Source organism: Opisthocomus hoazin, chromosome 3 (assembly GCF_030867145.1).
Source record: "Opisthocomus hoazin isolate bOpiHoa1 chromosome 3, bOpiHoa1.hap1, whole genome shotgun sequence".
NCBI classification, from domain to species: Eukaryota; Metazoa; Chordata; class Aves; order Opisthocomiformes; family Opisthocomidae; genus Opisthocomus; species Opisthocomus hoazin.
The window spans coordinates 74,865,843-74,883,736 of NC_134416.1; the positions used below are offsets into that span (position 1 = coordinate 74,865,843).

General features: G+C 42.0%; 1 protein-coding gene across 14 annotated transcripts in view; it reads right to left on the minus strand.

Moving 5' to 3' along the window:
• LOC104338159 (poly(rC)-binding protein 3) overlaps positions 1 to 17,894 on the minus strand; it is a 548,717-nt gene that overhangs the window by 120,026 nt on the left and 410,797 nt on the right. Inside the window, exon 1 of one of the 14 annotated variants that reach the window (XM_075416687.1) lies at positions 16,706 to 16,786. The exons of the other annotated variants lie outside the window; for them this stretch is intronic. The gene's annotated coding sequence lies outside the window, so the exon portion shown is untranslated. Of the gene's footprint in view, positions 1 to 16,705; positions 16,787 to 17,894 lie in introns of those variants that run through there. 14 annotated transcript variants of the gene reach the window in all.

The window sequence follows — 17,894 nt, forward strand, 5'->3', positions numbered from 1 at the left end:
GCAAAAAAGCCATGCCATCGAAGGATGAAAATAACCATCATGGCAACCTATGGTACAGGGGATGACCCCAAGAGAGAGGCATTTATTCTGAAGAAACATAAATTGTAACAGGACTTTTGAGAAAAGCTTTTGCCAATAAGGAAATTTTATGACTTCACAGAACCACAGAATGTTCGGGGTTGGAAGGGACCTCTGTGGGTCATTTAGTCCAACCCCCCTGCCGAAGCAGGGTCACCTACAGCAGGCTGCACAGGACCTCGTCCAGGCGGGTCTTGAATATCTCCAGAGAAGGAGACCCCACAACCTCCCTGGGCAGCCTGTTCCAGGGCTCTGTCACCCTCAGAGGGAAGAAGTTCTTCCTTGTGTTCAGATGCAACTTCCCATGCTTCAGTTGTGCCCGTTGCCCCTTGTGCTGTCGCTGGGCACCACTGGAAAGAGTTTGACCCCATCCTCCTGACACCCACCCTTCAGACATTTATAAGCATTTAGAAGGTCCCCTCTCAGCCTTCTCTTCTTCAGGCTAAACAAGCCCAGCTCCCTCAGCCTCTCCTCGTAGGAGAGATGCTCCAGTCCCCTCATCATCTTTGTAGCTCTCTGCTGGACTCTCTCCAGTAGGTCCTCATCTTTCTTGAACTGGGGAGCCCAGAACTGGACAGAGTACTCCAGATGAGGCCTCACTAGGGCAGAGTAGTGGGGGAGAAGAACCTCCCTCGACCTGCTGGCCACACTCCTCTTGATGCATCCCAGGATCCCACTGGCCTTCTTGGCAACAAGGGCACACTGCTGGCTCATGGTCAACTTGTTGTCCACCAGCACACCCAGGTCCCTCTCCGCAGAGCTGCTCTGCAGCAAGGAAGTCCCATTTACCTAAATATTCTTTGCTTAAACTTAAACCACATTGTTCTGTTCCCGTGTGCTGGGATGAAGAACAGTGGCATACAAGATTGATGGAAACCTAAATTTTTCCCCCCCCATAGCACCTTTTCTGCTGCTCTTTGGGACTATAAGTCAGTGTAATACAGAAAGGTAGTTTTCTGAAAAATTATAGTGGCCATCACTTACCTTTGAACACACGGTCAGTTTGATAAAATCTCTAGCAGCCTTATGGCTTAATACTTGCATAAGTATGTACCTTGTTTTGCCTCAACAAGCAATTGCATAAACTCGTATTTTTTTTCCTTTTTGCTGACTGCCCATCAGTCATACACACTTAAACAAAGATGAGAATACAGGGAACAAATAATAGTAATAATAATAAAAAGTGACATTACATTTCTGCAGACACGATGAGCAGCCAATTCAGAGGAATCCTGTATGTCCTCTGCAGGCAAAACTTGCAGACCTGCAGAACAGCTGCTACTTATTAGTAGCCTATAAATCTGCACGTCCATAAATGTGTTGGATGTGCTTGGTTATCTATCAGATATGCACAAAGGTAATGGTGTGGCACTCATTAGAATTCATAAATGCACTTTTTGTAGTGCTTTTTTCCCCCCAGAGGTATATTCAGGCTAAATCAATGGCCTCCAGAAAGTGGTGATGATGCAGTGCACAGCTTGGAAACCCATTCATGAGGGAGGGTGACATGAAAGATTAATTAGGTATTTGTACTTTCTGGGGCCACAGCTGTGATTTTTGTGGAAAGGCACCTGTTACATGCAAGTATTTACTATGTTTGACAAAATGGGGCATACCTGGACATGAAGCCTTAGAAATGCATACTTGCAATTTTATAGAATCATGGAATAGTTTGGGTTGGAAGGGACCTTTAAAGGTCATCTAGCCCAGCCCCCCCTGCAATGAGCAGGGACATCAGGTTGCTCAGAGCCCCATCCAATGTGACCTTGAATATTTTCAGGGATGGGGCATCTAGCACCTCTCTGGGCAACCTGTGCTAGTGCTTCACCAACACTCACCATGAAGAATTTCTTCCTTACACCCAGTCTTAATCTACCCTCCTTTAGTTTAAAACCATTATCCCTTGTCCTGTCGCAAGAGGCCTTGCTAAAAAGCCTGTCCCCATCTTGCTTAGAAGCCCCCTGTAAGTACTGAAAGGCCACAAGGACTCCCCGCAGCCTTCTCTTCCCCAGGCTGAACAACCCCAACTCTCTCAGCCTTTCCTCACAGAAGAGGTGTTCCAGCCCTCTGATCATTTTTGTGGCCCTCCTCTGGACCCCGCTCCAACAGCTCCATGTCCTTGTTGTGCTGAGGGCTCCAGAGCTGGACACGGGACTCCAGGTGGGGTCTCACCAGAGCGGAGCAAAGGGGCAGAATCCCCTCCCTTGACCTGCTGGCCACGCTGCTTTTGCTGCAGTCCAGGATATGGTTGGCATTCTGGGCTGCCAGTGCACATCGTCAGCCCACGTCCAGCTTTTCATCCACCAATTTAAAGAGTAAATGTCTAAAGGACACCACAGCCATCGTTCTACACATGCAGCATGCCACGCGGAAGAATGGTGGTGCACTAACATTACTGTTAAAAGGTTCATAGTAATGACTACCTGCTAAATACAATATAATTAGAGAATACTTCCCTATGAATTAAATGCAAATACTTTGATATGTGACCGAGTGAGCACTTTTAGTTACTATTATCATATTAAATACAGTTTAAGCTCCACTTTCAAGCACCTGAAATGTTTCCTGAAATGGAGGTCAGGCAGAATACCGTATTTCCACACCAGGGGCAAGAGGGGGACTGGAAAGCTTGGTGAGGCATGAAAAATTGAATTTCAGTGAAGCAACAGAAAGGACACTGTTGGGCAATTACAGCGCTCCAGTGTTTGCAGTCCGCAAAGGCTGCAGTCATCTGCAGCGACAGCGCAGCATACGACTCCCCCAAGGCAGTGCACTCTAGTTAAATCAATTTGTCAGAAGAGGGGCTGCTCCCTCCCTTCTGCAGAGGAGGCCCACTGGAGCGGAGGACAGCTGGGGCGCACAGCTGTCTCTCCGCAGCAGATCAATTAGAACATCAAAATTCATCTGCTAATTAGCAAGCATGTACAGAGGGGAAAGAAACCTCCCTTAAATGAATCATTTCCATGGATTAATGAATTCAGTGACATCCCAGATTTAGAGCCTAGCCCAACGAGAAGAGACACAGCCATGTGAGGCACCGGCTAACACGATGAGACAATTTCATTGTCGCAAAAGTTGAATCTGCTGCCGAGGTGCAAATAAAACTCACTGAAACTAAAAATTTGCACTTCCAGTATGAGTGAAAGAAGACCCAGATCTGGTAGAGCTACTACTGTCTGATCACAGTGTAAACAGTGATCACCGTAACACGACATTGGGAGTAAATGTAAGTGGGACCAGCAAAAATACTAATCCTGGTGAGCCTGACATACTGCCTAGTCTGAAATACGCTGAACAGTCCCTCGACTTCTGTGATTGAGGACTGGGTCTCAGGTCAGCAATTTTTATCCTTGCTTTTATTTATTTTTATATTCAACCTTTGCGTTGTTATTAGAATGACACTTACTGTTTATTCACATGTTACACTGTTGCTGAGGGGTATTTTTACAAGAGAACTTGGCCAAAGTCAGCTGCTGATCCAATGCCATTTCAAGGCTTAGCAGGACAAGGTCACTAATTTTTTTTTCTGACACATCTAGCGTGGATAGTAGAGACAAAAAAAATGTCATACGACTTTTTGCATCAAAGCTCCGAGTGTAGCTGTTCATTCTTGCATGTGCAGTTCCCGGCCCGAAGAGAAGCCAGGCACATTGATTGGTAATATATAGAAAATTAATTTCTTCAGCTGGGAAGCGCACTACCAGCCTCCCTAGTTACTTCCAGTGTCTCAGCCACCACAGTCTAATCGCAACGGACTTGAGCGTCTCTTCTCCGGATACCAAGCACAAACCCTTTAGTCTTGGAAGTTTGTCCGAGAACGCTCATACAATGGGTATCTTGTCAGAAATGATTAAGGAAAAAAGAACACTGGTGTGAAGAGGACTAACAAAAAATGACCTCTCAGGAACAGTAGCTTAAAAAGGGAAACAGTAAAAGCGGCATCAGCAATGACCCTACTGATCATCTGAATCAGTTGATTCACTACAGTTGAATCTGTTTTCCCAAGGTGTTTATTTTTTAAGGCTCCATTTTCTTACAGCTATACGTATGTGTGATATTTAGGCCATTTGCCATTAAATAACCAACCATGAATCATTATTTTAAAATACATTATTATAACCTGCAGCATACAGAAGCCACAACACACAATACCTATTTGGAAACTAAACTCTTTAACCTGACACACAGGTGTTGACTGCTTACCTTGTTCTTAGTCATTTACTTGCCTCACCAAGATTTTCATCTTTTGTTCTTTTAATGACACTCATTAAAACCAAAACTGCATTAAGTGACTGAAAACACAAAGCCACACAGCAATGCCAGTACATGAGGAGCTGAATTCTCTAAGGGAAGGATATGAAATGTTATTGCTAGCTCTGCTGCAGTAAAACAAACTGCCACAGAGAGCCATGTTCATTCTCATCTATTAAAGGAGTTGAGCTGAAAGTAAGTCACAGGGGAGGTCAACCAAGATAGTACAGTGCCCCACTTGCCTTGCAATAATGAAGAGCATGTATGAAAAATGTTTTGTAATATGAAGAAGTTTTATTACCACCCTCACTTCTTTTCAAATCCTGTATTGGACTTCCATCGTGCACTGATCTCCATTAAACCCAACAAAGCCTATGCATGAGAAGGAAGAGTGTGACCCACCAAGTTCTACAGCCCTAAGCTGTCATTTAGTTCTAAATGTCTTAAGTGAGCACTGCTGAATACAGCAAGCACTGAGTTGTAATATATACTCCATTAAAAGCAGTCCAGAGAATGTGACATTCTTCTTATCATATTACCTCAGTTACTGGCAGAATAATATAATTATGATTCACATTGAAGTGGCCTACAGAATGAATTTAATCAAATTTTAATATAAAATATGGCCACTTAGAGCATATTCCCTTCAATAGCTTGTTCAGTCAAGATGCCATGTAGGGAGGGGAAGCGTACAGTTGCCATTCCCAGTAACAAAACAATTCCTGTTAAGTCAAATATGGTATCAGGATGTTTAAACAGACAGTAGAGGATGCATTGGTGTCAACGCTATTGTGCTATACTCTGTAAATAATTTAGCATGGATGACTGCTGTGTCACTTTCAGTCTCTTAATGCTTACAATGCAAAGATATGGGGAAATTTCATATTTGAGTGCTCCTCACACGGAATAAGTAATTCATTCACCGAATAAAACTATTCTTCTATCTGTAATCATGCAGACCAAGTGACTGGATTCTGTTCTGGAGGACATGGGTGCAAATTCAGAGCATAGTCACAGAAAGCACACCAGTTGCTGCAATTCTCCACTGTTCTGAGCTGATACCCGATTTGATTATAACTAGATGAGTGAAAGTGTCCCATTGATTAGATCTTGGGTAACTCCAAATGCAAGCAGATACTGCGTTAAACGTGTAAAATCCTCACCACATTAGGTAAGTTTTTCAGAGAATTCTACTTGGGAACTATGGTTGCAAGTGTTCAGGTACGAAACCACATGCAGAAAAAACACAAAAGCTACCAGATATGACAGGTACTAGACACAAAAGGCATTTGTGCAGGAGTTTACGTTCATCACTGCGCACACCTTCTGCAGCATGTAAACTTGAGTTTGTTGCTTTTCAGTTTTACGGCTCTAGCAAAGCCCTCACACTGGTAACGCAGGAAGAGCTGGGATGGGTTAAGAATTCGGTGGAGAGCTACCTTCTAGTTTACAGCATCTGAGGATCCAGCCATGCAGTTTACAACTACCAACAACATTTTAGCTATTTGACTACGATTTCCTAGCTGTTTATGAGATTTTTCTTGAAGGTGGATTAAGTCCATTAATTCCTTGGATGTCATTCAGGGGTTTTGTTGTTGTTGTTTTATTTTGTTGGGATTTGCTTCTTTTGGTTGTTTTTACTGTTGTTGTTTGCTGTTCAAAAAAAAAAACACCTGTCCATCCGGTAGTCTCCTAGGGCTCTCACTACTCCCTTACTGCCTCAAAGCACCCGTCTCCTTTATCTTTTCCCTACACTAGCTCCATTTGCTCTTCTCTCTTTGCTGTCTTCTGTTATTTTAACTTCTTTTTGGTTCCTATCTGCTACATCTGACCATCTTTGCTTATTCTCTCTTCATTTCCCCCTCACAGCAACCCTATGATCCCGCATCCCCACTGCTCTGCCTCTGGTGACATTCTTCCCCAGGAGTAACCTTCCTGCCACGTCCACCTTCTACTTCCCAACCCAGTTTTAGCACTACCTCAAGGGCTTTAGTAGCGTTGGTCCTATCTGCTCAACTCAGCCTCTTGCTTTCCCTCTGTCTCTGCTTATATTTTCTCTGAGATTCTGTATTGAAAATGACCATAACCAGCCACACCTTCCTCACATTTCCCCTTTCCACCATTACCTCAGAGATCAAGATGCCTTCTTCTGAAATTACTCCTTTAACTATACTTTCTGAGTAATTTATCCTTCTCCACTCTCCCCACCTCCGCTCAGATGCTCATGGACTTCCCTAGCTACCTTTTCCAAATGTTCTCTAGTCTGAAGTTTTGTTCAGTTATTTTATTTTAGGTTTATTTAGTGTCACATCCAGTTCTACTTGTATCTCCCCTCCACGTTGCTGTCATCTACAATCCATAAACTGCTTCCTTCCCTTCTTCAGACCTAACTGAACTACTTTTTGATGACTGGGTCTTCCACACCTTCAGTTAGACACTTTATCACACTCCTATCTTCATTCAGCCAAAAACATTGGTTCAATTTCTTCCACCCTGCCAGACTAACCTTTCATCTAACTTTGTTCCAACTAGCAACATGTTCCCTTTTGCTGCCATGATAGCCTTCTCCTATTTTCTGCTGTTTTCAGCCAAAACAGAGCATCAATGCCTCCTCCTCATTCTCTGTCACTGGAAGTTCCGGGTCATGAATGCTCATGACCTTTTGCTTATTCTGTTTACTCTTGCACTCTTTTGCTTTCTTTGCTTCTGTGCACACGGCTGCAGACGAACTCCCTCTTCCACTTTTTTGATCCTCAACTCACTTGCCTCATTACAAAGCACGGCAATTGTTTCCATCTCTATCTCACTTCCCACAAGCATTTTTACAAATACTGTTTGAAACTCTCCATTTCCATTTTTGACCTGCTGCAGTCTGGCTGCTTCTTGCACAAGCTCCTGCCTTCACTGAAGGCTTTAGTGTCTTTTTGGTTAGACCCTTTAATCAGGACCCTGGCCATCCAACTGCCTTCTGCAGTCAGAAGCCTTTTCTCCAAGAAGTTTAACACTTTTTTTCCCTACCCCTCCAATCATTACTTAAGAGAATAATCCTCACCTTCTCCCAAGATTTTCAGAAAAGATCTGACATGGGCATGACTTGTGTTCTTTCACCTTCTGCACCTTACTCCACAGGCAACCTCATCAAGACATTGGACTAGTGTGTTGATATTACTGATTTACGTCTCCCATGCACAGCCACCTCCCCTCCTCTAGTCTGTATTTTGATCTTTCATTCTGACATCTCCTGTAATGATCAGCAAGATCAAGAACAACAGGGACAAAGCACAGCAGACCTTCGTGCTATCTCTTTCCTTGGACACTGCAAGCGCTCTACCATCTTGCCAATCACGCTGTCCTTGAATGGGATGCCATCTTCAACTCTACCCTCAGTGTGACTTCCGTTCTCTAACTACGTCCCAGTCTCGCAAATATGCCTGTGATATGACCTTTTCTATTCATCCTCATTGCCAAAACTTGCTGGTTGTGGTCTTTTTGCTAGTTTTTACAGCTGTTAGAGTTTCTCAGTTCATGCAGAAATTCAAGAATTGTGATCTTCTTGTGGTCATGGCAGCCAATATTAGATGCATTTACTGTCAGAAAACCCTTGTTCTGATCTTTCAGGTTTTACTCCCTATCCTTACCTAAGCAGTGAAAGAGGCAGGCAGGTGAACAGGGAAATACAGATTCATACACACCTAAAGTGTGGGACAAAGTCCTGTATCCAGTCTCTGGAAATTAAACATGGAGGGAAAAATTAGAAAGGCAAAAACAAGGAAAATGTAGAAATAAAGACAAGGACAAAGAATCAAAGAAATGCAGGCAAAGTCAGAAAGACAAGAACAAATGAAAGTAAGCATGTGCAATACAGAGAGACACAGGGAAAAAGAAAGAAATTTAAAAACCAAAACAAATAATAGGGGAAGTCTTTGATACTTAAAAGGATATTCAAAAGAAATATAAGAAGGTAAGCTCAGATGTAATTTTAGGAAAAGAAATACAACCACCTCATATAATCAGACACCAATCAAAACCACCTTGTCTTAGCAGGAAGGATCCAAAATCTAAAAAATTTCCAAAGTTTTCATTAATCTTTAACTTACTCTTGAAAACAGGGAAGAAATGGGTTTGGTCTGAGAAGATATTCCAAGTTAATGGTGCAGCTCCACAACCATGGCAACAAAGAGTTGACTTCCCGCTGCTGGGGTCTGACAGGGGAGCTCCAAACACAGAACAGCGCTGGGGTTGCGATCGATACCAACAGAAGTGCTGGGGTTTCACTGCTCTGCAATAGCACAGCTACTTCACGTCTTTGTTACCATGCATGCAAGTCACAGTAGGCCCTCACTTGTTTTAGAACTATTTTCCAATCAATTTAAACTCATAACAGCTTTTTAAACATAGCAGCATCTTAAATTAAAAATAAATGTTTTGCCTCAGAGCTAGGAAAATAGCTTAAGAAAACTTGTTTTGTTTAAAATCCATGCATTTTGCCTCTAAACAGAAGATTTTTTTCCACTTTGTTAAAAATAAAAAAAAAATCCACTATATTTTAACTGAACAGTGGCTTCAAAAAGAAACTCAAAACTACTACAGATTTAAAAAAAATTTCCTGTTTGAACTGATTTCTACACAAATTCTAACTGATTAAAGTTATGCTGAATCATGAATATCTAAACATACTATTTATAATGAAGACAGATCATTAAATACCGTGATGCTGTCAGAAATACTGAGATTAACAAAATGTATTGTACAAAATTAAAGTATTAGCTAGGTCATCTTCAATGTCAACAAACGAAATTCCACGCTCAAGATCACTCTTTTCTCAGGGAGAAGAGTAATTTTTGTTTGCTCCTTAATCTATGCATTTTAAAATAACCTATTGTGTATCTATGGTACTTCCATCTGCTCCAGGAACATGCCCTTTCAGTATTACCTTTTCATTTACTAAGACCATGATGAATATAAAATCAAAAGTACCGTAAATTATCACAATAAAGCCACTGAATATATTAGAAGTTGAGTAAAAAAAAGATGCTGAAATAATCTGTATTGCCAAGTGAAATGATGGAAGAGGTAGCAGTGCACGGGGCAACACTATGCATGGAAGCAAAAAAATGGAAGGGTCTCTGCTTCACTGACTGCTCAGTATATTTTTCTGTCCAGTTCTCTCCAGTAGGTTAATAGCTGGGCTGTCTTAACCACGATAGCCTTGATGACTGTATTGACAAGAAATCATGATCTACAATAGATCTGCTTTTACGAGATGCCTGGATAAGCCCTTCCATTAACAATACTAATCAGATAAAGTATTGCTAATGGATGACCTGGCATCTGGTCAGCATGAACTGTTCTGTTTAGGATGTATATGCTGTATTTCTCATGCAAGATGTCACTGCTATAAATTTATACCTTATGTTTGGAAAATTGTTTATAATTTATTCTCTACATCTGCTGCAACTTTGGAAAACAGAGAGCGGGTTCTTTGTTCTTGTCATTAAATCAGATTATTGTCATGCACTGCTAAACGTTTCAATGACCCAAACAACAAACAAGGGACCAACATGTAAAGACACACTAGGAATTCATTTATATATTCACTTTTCCGTCCTGGTGTAAAGGAATTATCTATTAAAAGCGCATCCTGATAATCACATTTCTAGGTAAAACATATTATGAAACTGGAAGTATAATAGCCATTTGACAGATAAGCTGCATAAAACCACAGTGTCCTGAGTGCCAATCCCTTCATGTAGCTATAAAATATTTAAAGTACACAGTGTTTACAGGCAGTTAATAGCAGTGATAAATCCCTTTCAGAAAAAAACCAAAAACAAACAACAAACCTTGTCCTGTGAGCTTTACAGAAATGAGAAAAATCTTAAGAGGTGCAGCATCCACAAAATTCACATGCCAAGAGAGCCCACATGCTCTTGTCCATGAAAAGAATGGCATCTGTGCCAAAGTGTGTATGAAAGTAGTATTCCTTCAGTCCTGTGATGGGTTTACCACCAGATCAGTGTATGCTATTCACAAAAGCTTTTACAGCATTTGTTTTCAGTCAGTAAAAATCTTCCTTACTGGCAGCACAGATAACAGAACTTGGTTGGCTTTGTTCTCTGTTGCAATGTAACATGCAAAAAGAGATGTATAACAGCAACATTTTATACCTATCTTGTGGAGTTAGTGTGAAGTCAGTTATAGCCTGGACATCAGCAAGAAATTGGAACTAAAGTCACGCTGTTTTTATCCTTCCAACTTTGCCATCTGTTTTATGGAAGAGTGTTGCAGTCCCTGCAGATTGTGCCTGGCTTTTGTTTTAAATTAAAAGTTCGGACTCTTCCAATTTGGTCCAGAAAACATATTTTTTCTTCAAGATTACCAGGTTTATAGTAAATATACAGAGATACGTCTTTGTAAAGGCTAACACCAAAATTGAGAGTTGCAAACTGCTAAAAGCACCTATCCAATTTGAATTAATGTTTACCCCCCCTAAAGTTTCTTTATTTTTTCTCTACATCAAAAACCACTTGCTACTCTACTAGATCACACTAGCAAGATTCTTTTGAAAAGCCAAGCTACAGAGAAAAGCTTAACAGAGTTCATAAACCCCTATGCCTAAGCAAATCCTCAGTTACGAATTTCTTCTTCTTACTAAGGACCTTGGACACAGAGGAACAGTTTCCTATTAGTAAGGGCTTTGGGAGGTCAAAAGCTCCCCTTCATCCATGGGTCTCTTGTATGTTAGATGGAACTCTGATGCTTAACATACTTGTGTTTACTGCCCTGAAAGAATATAAACTATGCACTACTAACTTCTCTTCCTTTGACATTAAGAACTTGAGCTGCATGATCTGTGAAGTAAACGGGCATTTAGAGTATTAGTAATGTTTAAACACATTTGACTTTGGCTCCAAAACGTTCTGGAACTTAAATGACTTCAGAGTACTAGCAATGCTGAACATCGTACAGCTAACTCAGTGCATACTTGTTGTCGACTCACATATCATACAAAGAAGCTAAAGGACAATTTCATATCAGGTTATTAATAACCACTCTATAAAAAAAGAACAGACAATGCAATTTCATCCTTTCAAAGTGGCTTTTGACAACCCAAAAGTCTAAATTTTCACTTTCAATCAACACAAACCTGATAACTTTTGCAAAACCTATCTCCCTCCCTCTCCCCTCAAAGTAATACTGTGCCAAAGCTTTTACAAGGGTTATTTTTTGTCTTTTTTTTTTTTAGGTACAATAAGATTTGGATACCCTTTCAGCTTTAAAGCTTTGATCTAAACATTGTCATGCCCCATGTAATTTTGATATGGCCTAGTGCCACACAGAAACAATGCCTGGGGTTATCTCTGTGCATCCTTTTGCCAAACTATGCAGCCTTCCACCTGTGGATGGAAACAGATGCCAGATACTACCAACTGTAAGCAAATTCTTGTATCTCTTCTCTATAATTCATCTATTTCTCTTTAAACTTTAACCTTTGCTGCTGCCATGTCTGGATTCCCTTAGTGCTGTTCTTGTGCCTGCAGTGAGGTTTGCTCAGCTCGGTCAGTTTTCTTACAACATCTGTCAACTTACTGTTACGCTTTACATGGTTTCCTTACCCCCTTCACTGTCATTTGTTTTTTTGGGTTTTTTTTTGTGGGTTTTGGGTTTTTTTTTTTTAAATCAGAATGAAAATCAGGGTCAAAATCCTCAGCTTTGAGTCTTACAGAATCCAGCACTACAGGACTATGCCAAAAAGTGCGATTAAAAAAAAAAAAAATCTTAACACAGTTTGTTTGGCTCCTTTAAGGCCTGGCACAGATCCAGACAGTACAAGTGGTTGCCCTCAACTTGCTCTAGTACCTTCCAACCACTGCACAACAGAACAGTGGATAAAGCAAGAAAGAGGAGAGTTTTGGTAAAAGGAGACATTGAGCTCCCAATTCCTACGGTTTTCAGAGTTTTAAGCATTCTTTTTCCCCTCCTGAAAACAGATACAACAAAACGTATATATATACAAAAAAATGTAAGCAAGAAACCCTCTACAAATGAGCCAAGTTTCCCTTCCCTATCTTTATGAAGGGCATCAAAAAGCAGACTGGAGGAAAGGCAAAGGGCAGCTGCAGCTGGGAGGCAGCTCAGCAGTTCTTGCCTGGGCTTCTGCCCGCGCACCAAGCCCACAAGGACCATATCGCAGGGGACCGAGTGGTCCACACTTTGTACAAGGTGATGGAGGGAATTAGCTTCAACATGCCAACTGCTGGAACTACGCTCTTCCATGAATGCTCTTCAACATTGAGGTCACACCTATAGAAAACTTCTTCATATGTGTTTTGGGGGTCATATCAACACTGTATATGCTTTTGTAGTGGATAGGAAAGTACACCATTGAAGAAGTGCCTATAACAACCTATAGATATCTTTTGGCCATTGCTTAAAGCAGGTGCTTTCATTGAAGAGCTGAAATGAGCATTTGCTTCAATAAATTTATGGGTGTAAATTGTTGGGAATCCCTGTGGCTGTTCTTACCATTAAGATGCACTGCAGTGTTACTGAGCTGCTCCTTAAGCTTTGACAGGTCTGTGACTTAACTGCGAGAAATTCTCAGCATCGTTTGTGCTGTTCTCTCAGCATCACAAGCATGTACCCCAGAGTTCAGTTACTCAACTACAATGCAAGTTGCCTTATACAACACCACGTAAGAAAAAGTTGCACTTTCACACAGGAACTTCTCTATCCATTTCCTTTCAGAGTGGACTTTGTTACTCGGCTGTCCTTTTACTTTAGACCTGTTTGCTGTGTTAGCAATTGCAATATGATTTAAGGTTCGGGTTTTTTTTCCCCCTAGAAAAAAAAGGCAGCCTGGCGGTGGTAATGGCAAAGGGTGAAAGGCTCTTTAGGAAAGCGGGAAAGGCTTGATGTTTTGCTTTGAGGCTGGCAAGTTATTTGGATAACCTGGCGGCTTCAGGCAACATCACAAAATAAAACGGTATGATCTCAGATAAGGGAAAGGAGGAAAGTTATAAATATCACAGCAGTGCTCCAGTACAATGCAGTACAATTAACTCCACAAGCTGTGGCTTCCCCACCTGCATTAAGAGTGGTCTGCAACAGACAGAAGCCCCAATCTCCTGAACTGGAAGCATGTTTTCCTGCTCAAGACTGCTGCCAAAGGCTATGAACAGACATAAGCACATTTCATGAAGATAACAGTTACTTTGAAGGAAACAAAGTCTGGGCTGATGTCCACCCTGGGCAACTCTAGTGATTTCAGTGCACAATTTAGGTTAACAGAATCACAGAATGGTACGGGTTGGAAGGGACCTCTGTGGGTCATCTAGTCCAACTCCCCTGCCGAAGCAGGGTCTCCTACAGCAGGCTGCACAGGACCTCGTCCAGGCGGGTCTTGAATATCTCCAGAGAAGGAGACCCCACAACCTCCCTGGGCAGCCTGTTCCAGGGCTCTGTCACCCTCAGAGGGAAGAAGTTCTTCCTCGTTTTCAGGTGGAACTTCCTATGCTTCATGTTGTGCCCATTGCCCCTTGTCCTGTCGCTGGGCACCACTGAAAAAAGTCTGGCCCCATCCTCCTGACACCCACCCTTCAGATATTTATAGGCATTTATGAGGTCCCCTCTCAGCCTTCTCTTCTTCAGGCTAAACAAGCCCAGCTCCCTCAGCCTCTCCTCGTAGGAGAGATGCTCCAGTCCCCTCTTCATCCTCATAGCCCTCCACTGGACTCTCTCCAGTAGCTCCTCGTCTTCCTTGAACTGGATTCAGCATCCAAGACAGGGAGCGCCTGAGCGAGCATCCGCCTCCCTCCAGCTCCTGGGGCAGGGAGCATCTCCTCGCAGCACTCCACAGGGACAGGTACCGGCCACCATGCTCCACTTGAGTCCAGGTCCAGAGACAAACGAGCTCTAATGAGATTAACTAAAATGACCAGATTGGTAGGCTGCTATCGCCGCAGATGCAAGAAGCTGCTGGCAGCTGCCCACATCCACCCGCCGCCAGCGGGCACAGGCAGAACAGGAGAGCCGTGCCCATGCCCAAGGCACCATGGGCATCGCACCAGGGTCTGCCCAGGCGTGGGGCTGGGGAGGACGACTGTCACCTCTGCAAGGGAGGCAGCCGAGATGGAAGCCTGGGGCCTGGGACATGACAGGAAAGAGCCTGGGCAGAGTCCCGTGACAGGCACGGACAAATATAATCACCCTCCCTGGCAATGGCCCCCTTCATGGATGTTTACAAACAGCTCAGTACTTTTCCACGTTAAGAAGCTTGTTTTTCCAGGTGCCTTGTATCGGGTGGTTTTTAACGTGTATAGTTAATTCCTTCTCGCAGAGCCTTTCATAATAAACATCACCCCCTGACCTGGCTAATAAGTATGGAACACTAATGCTTTTGATTTTTTTATCTGCTGCTTGGGTTGTCAGGGGGAATGCGGACAGCAGCAGCCAAACAGGGACACGGCTCCGAGAGGGGCCGGAGAGCTGAAGAAAGGGGAAGGCGAAATCCTAAGCAAACAAAAAAACCCTCACAATGCCACATCCTTTAAAACACCACCTTCTTTCAGAATGAAGCCCAAGGGCAACCTAAATGCCTTTTAGGGGTAGGCTCTTCCCACAAACCTCCAGACAAAAATACCACATGTATACATAAAATAAAGAACTATAATGTAAGTATATATGAATGAGCTCTGACCTTTTCTTCTGGCTTGCCCATGACATCTGCTTAAGGTCAGAGGTCTGTAATATATTAATACTGTGCCTGTAGTACATACTTTCCAAAGGCAGGCTGTGCTGTCATGGATAATTATCACATCTACTGTAGACATGTCTCAATTTCACTTACAGTAGTCAAATTTTTTTTTTTTTGAGAGTAAATAGAAATAAGCCTTGATCCAGAACTGTAAGACATCTCCATTACAAAGGGAGATTACAAGAGGTAATGGTTTTAAACCAAAAGAGGGTAGATTTAGACTAGACACAAGGAAGAAATTTTTTATGATGAGAGTGGGGACACACTGGAATAGGTTGCCCAGAGAGGTGGTAGATGCCCCATCCATGGAAACATTCAAAGTCAGGTTGGACAGGTTCTGAGCAAGCTGATGTAGTTGAAGTTGTCTCTGTTCATTGCAGAGGGGTTGGACTAGATGACACCCTCCCTGGAAGTGTTCAGGTCCAGGCTGGATGGGACTTTGAGTGACCTGGTCTAGTGGAAGGCGTCCCTGCCCATGGCAGGGGGGTTGGAACTAAATGATCTATAAGGTCTTTCCAACACAAACCATTCTATGTTTCTACGACCTTCAAAGGTCTCTTCCAATGCCAATTATTCTGTGATTCTATGATCTCTTTGGGAAGACTGATCATTTAAGTGAAAAACATGATTTTTTTTTAAATTAATCTAAGTTTTCATTTGCATTTAAATTTGCAGTACATCAGATAATTGTACAAGTGGTCTAGAAAAGATCCACAGTGCAAAAAGATTTCATTAGAAAAGATTCTGACCCTAAGAAATGAAAGGGTATATTCTAGCTACAAACCATGCCATCCATTAGTAGAACAGAGGGTAGCAAGGGGAAGGCATCAACATCACCATAGAGAAACCTTCTGTTAACTCAGTCTTGCTCGCTTTCTGAGAACAAGGGAATATATTTTCAGGTCAGTGATGTTCAACTGTTTTCAGTTCACAGATCCCTAAATATTTTCCAGCGGAGATGCAGACCTTTGAATAGCAAAATTAAGCCCAAGGCAAAGTACTTGCTTTTCATCCTTACCTGCCATGGGTTTCTGAGATACAGTTTGCAGACCACAGTCTGAAAACATTTTTTAAAAGATATCTCTATCACAAATTAGCTGTTTTGCTTAGAATACTGTTATCCCAGCTTCACCCAAAGGGAAGCAGGAGAAGAAGAGACTCACTACCCATGGTCTGCGGACAAGGTTTCTTGAGCTGAAATCACAGACGTTTGTATTTTCAGGTCTCATCATTCTAGGTATGTTTAGGTACAAATTACATTGCAATCCTTCCTTTTGTAGTTTATCAGCCTTTAATCATAGAGGACTTCTGGGATCAGCATCAACGTAACACTCTCCTAGGCCATGGTTTTAGAGACACTCCAACATTTCATTGTTCAGTTAGGGTTAGGCTCTTAGGCGTCTCACTTATATTTGAAAACACACCTTGGCTGCCCACAACAGTTACACAATGGAGAACTGGAAGGACCCACGTCTAACTACCTGAGACTGATCTTCAGCATGCGAGATCTGTGTCTGGTCCTGGTTCAGAGACAGAATGTTTTTGGTCAGAACCATGGATTTAATTTATAGCACAAAGTGAAATGCCAATATACTGTCTGAGGCTTAGGAAGGTGCATACCTGCTATGCTGGAGATGTCACTTCTTTCAATCCACGTTTTGTGCACATGTTGGTTTTGAAGACACACATCCCTTTTCCTCTTCTTAGAGTGTTCTTGGTGCATGCGTTTAAAAGACATGTTGAACAGGGTTCTTCCTGGCTGTGTACTTTCTCTTCTCCAGTCCCACTCCAAATTTCGACTAAAGGTTTGAGCACTAAGCATCAGCTCTACCTCTGGTGTTGGCAACGGCATTTCATGGCTTCTGGTGATGCACCGTATTACAGAGAGGAAAGAACAATACAGTCACCATGCACTGGCTGAGGGCCAATCTAGATGATTATGCAGGCTCTTTCCAATAACAGCATCCTCTCCTCTCCATAATTTATACAGAAAATAATGATTTAAGAAATACTTATCAGACTAATTTGTACGTAGGGATTGTCCAATTTGATAGAAAGCATGACAAGACCTTGATAAAATTACCTGAAAAAATTCTTACAAATTTATACAGTGTAGACAACAATAATCTAATTTTTTTCTACAGTGGTTTTGATGTTACTTATTCCCACATCTACAGTGTGTTAGCAGTCTTTCCCCTGCTAATTAACTGTAGAAATCCCTTTCCTGGCAAACATCATCATCAAGAGGACAATTTCCCAGAGAAATCTGGCTCAAATTCAAGATTCTTTGGTAGGATCAAAGATGGATCAAAAAACGGAGAGAGGAATTCATGAACACATCAAAAAAAACCCAAAACAAAACTGTTTTCTTTTAGTCTCTGTATGACTGACAAACATTAAGGCTGAGTCAACACCTCTGATTTACAATTGTGAGCAACGGTGCTTTCAGAGGGGTCCAGATCAAGTACATGAAATACAAATAAAGATCAGTTAACACCAGAAATCTTCACTGTGGAACAAAAGACGCAGAACAGGGACTTGTACACCACTTTTTTCCAGACAAGTGATACCCATAATATCCTGACAGATCTAATGTTCATACTTGTATTACTATAAATCTGCAAACCGCTCCAATAAAAACATGATTTTGACGAGCTTGGAATTAGTGGTCCAGAATGGCTTTAAATAACAGAGTACTACAGAAAAATACTTCACATTTTTGAATGAAATAAAACATAAGACTTTCCTTTATGTGAGCATGAAAGCTTACTGAATCGCTTTGTTACTTCACACACCGGCAATTGGGCTG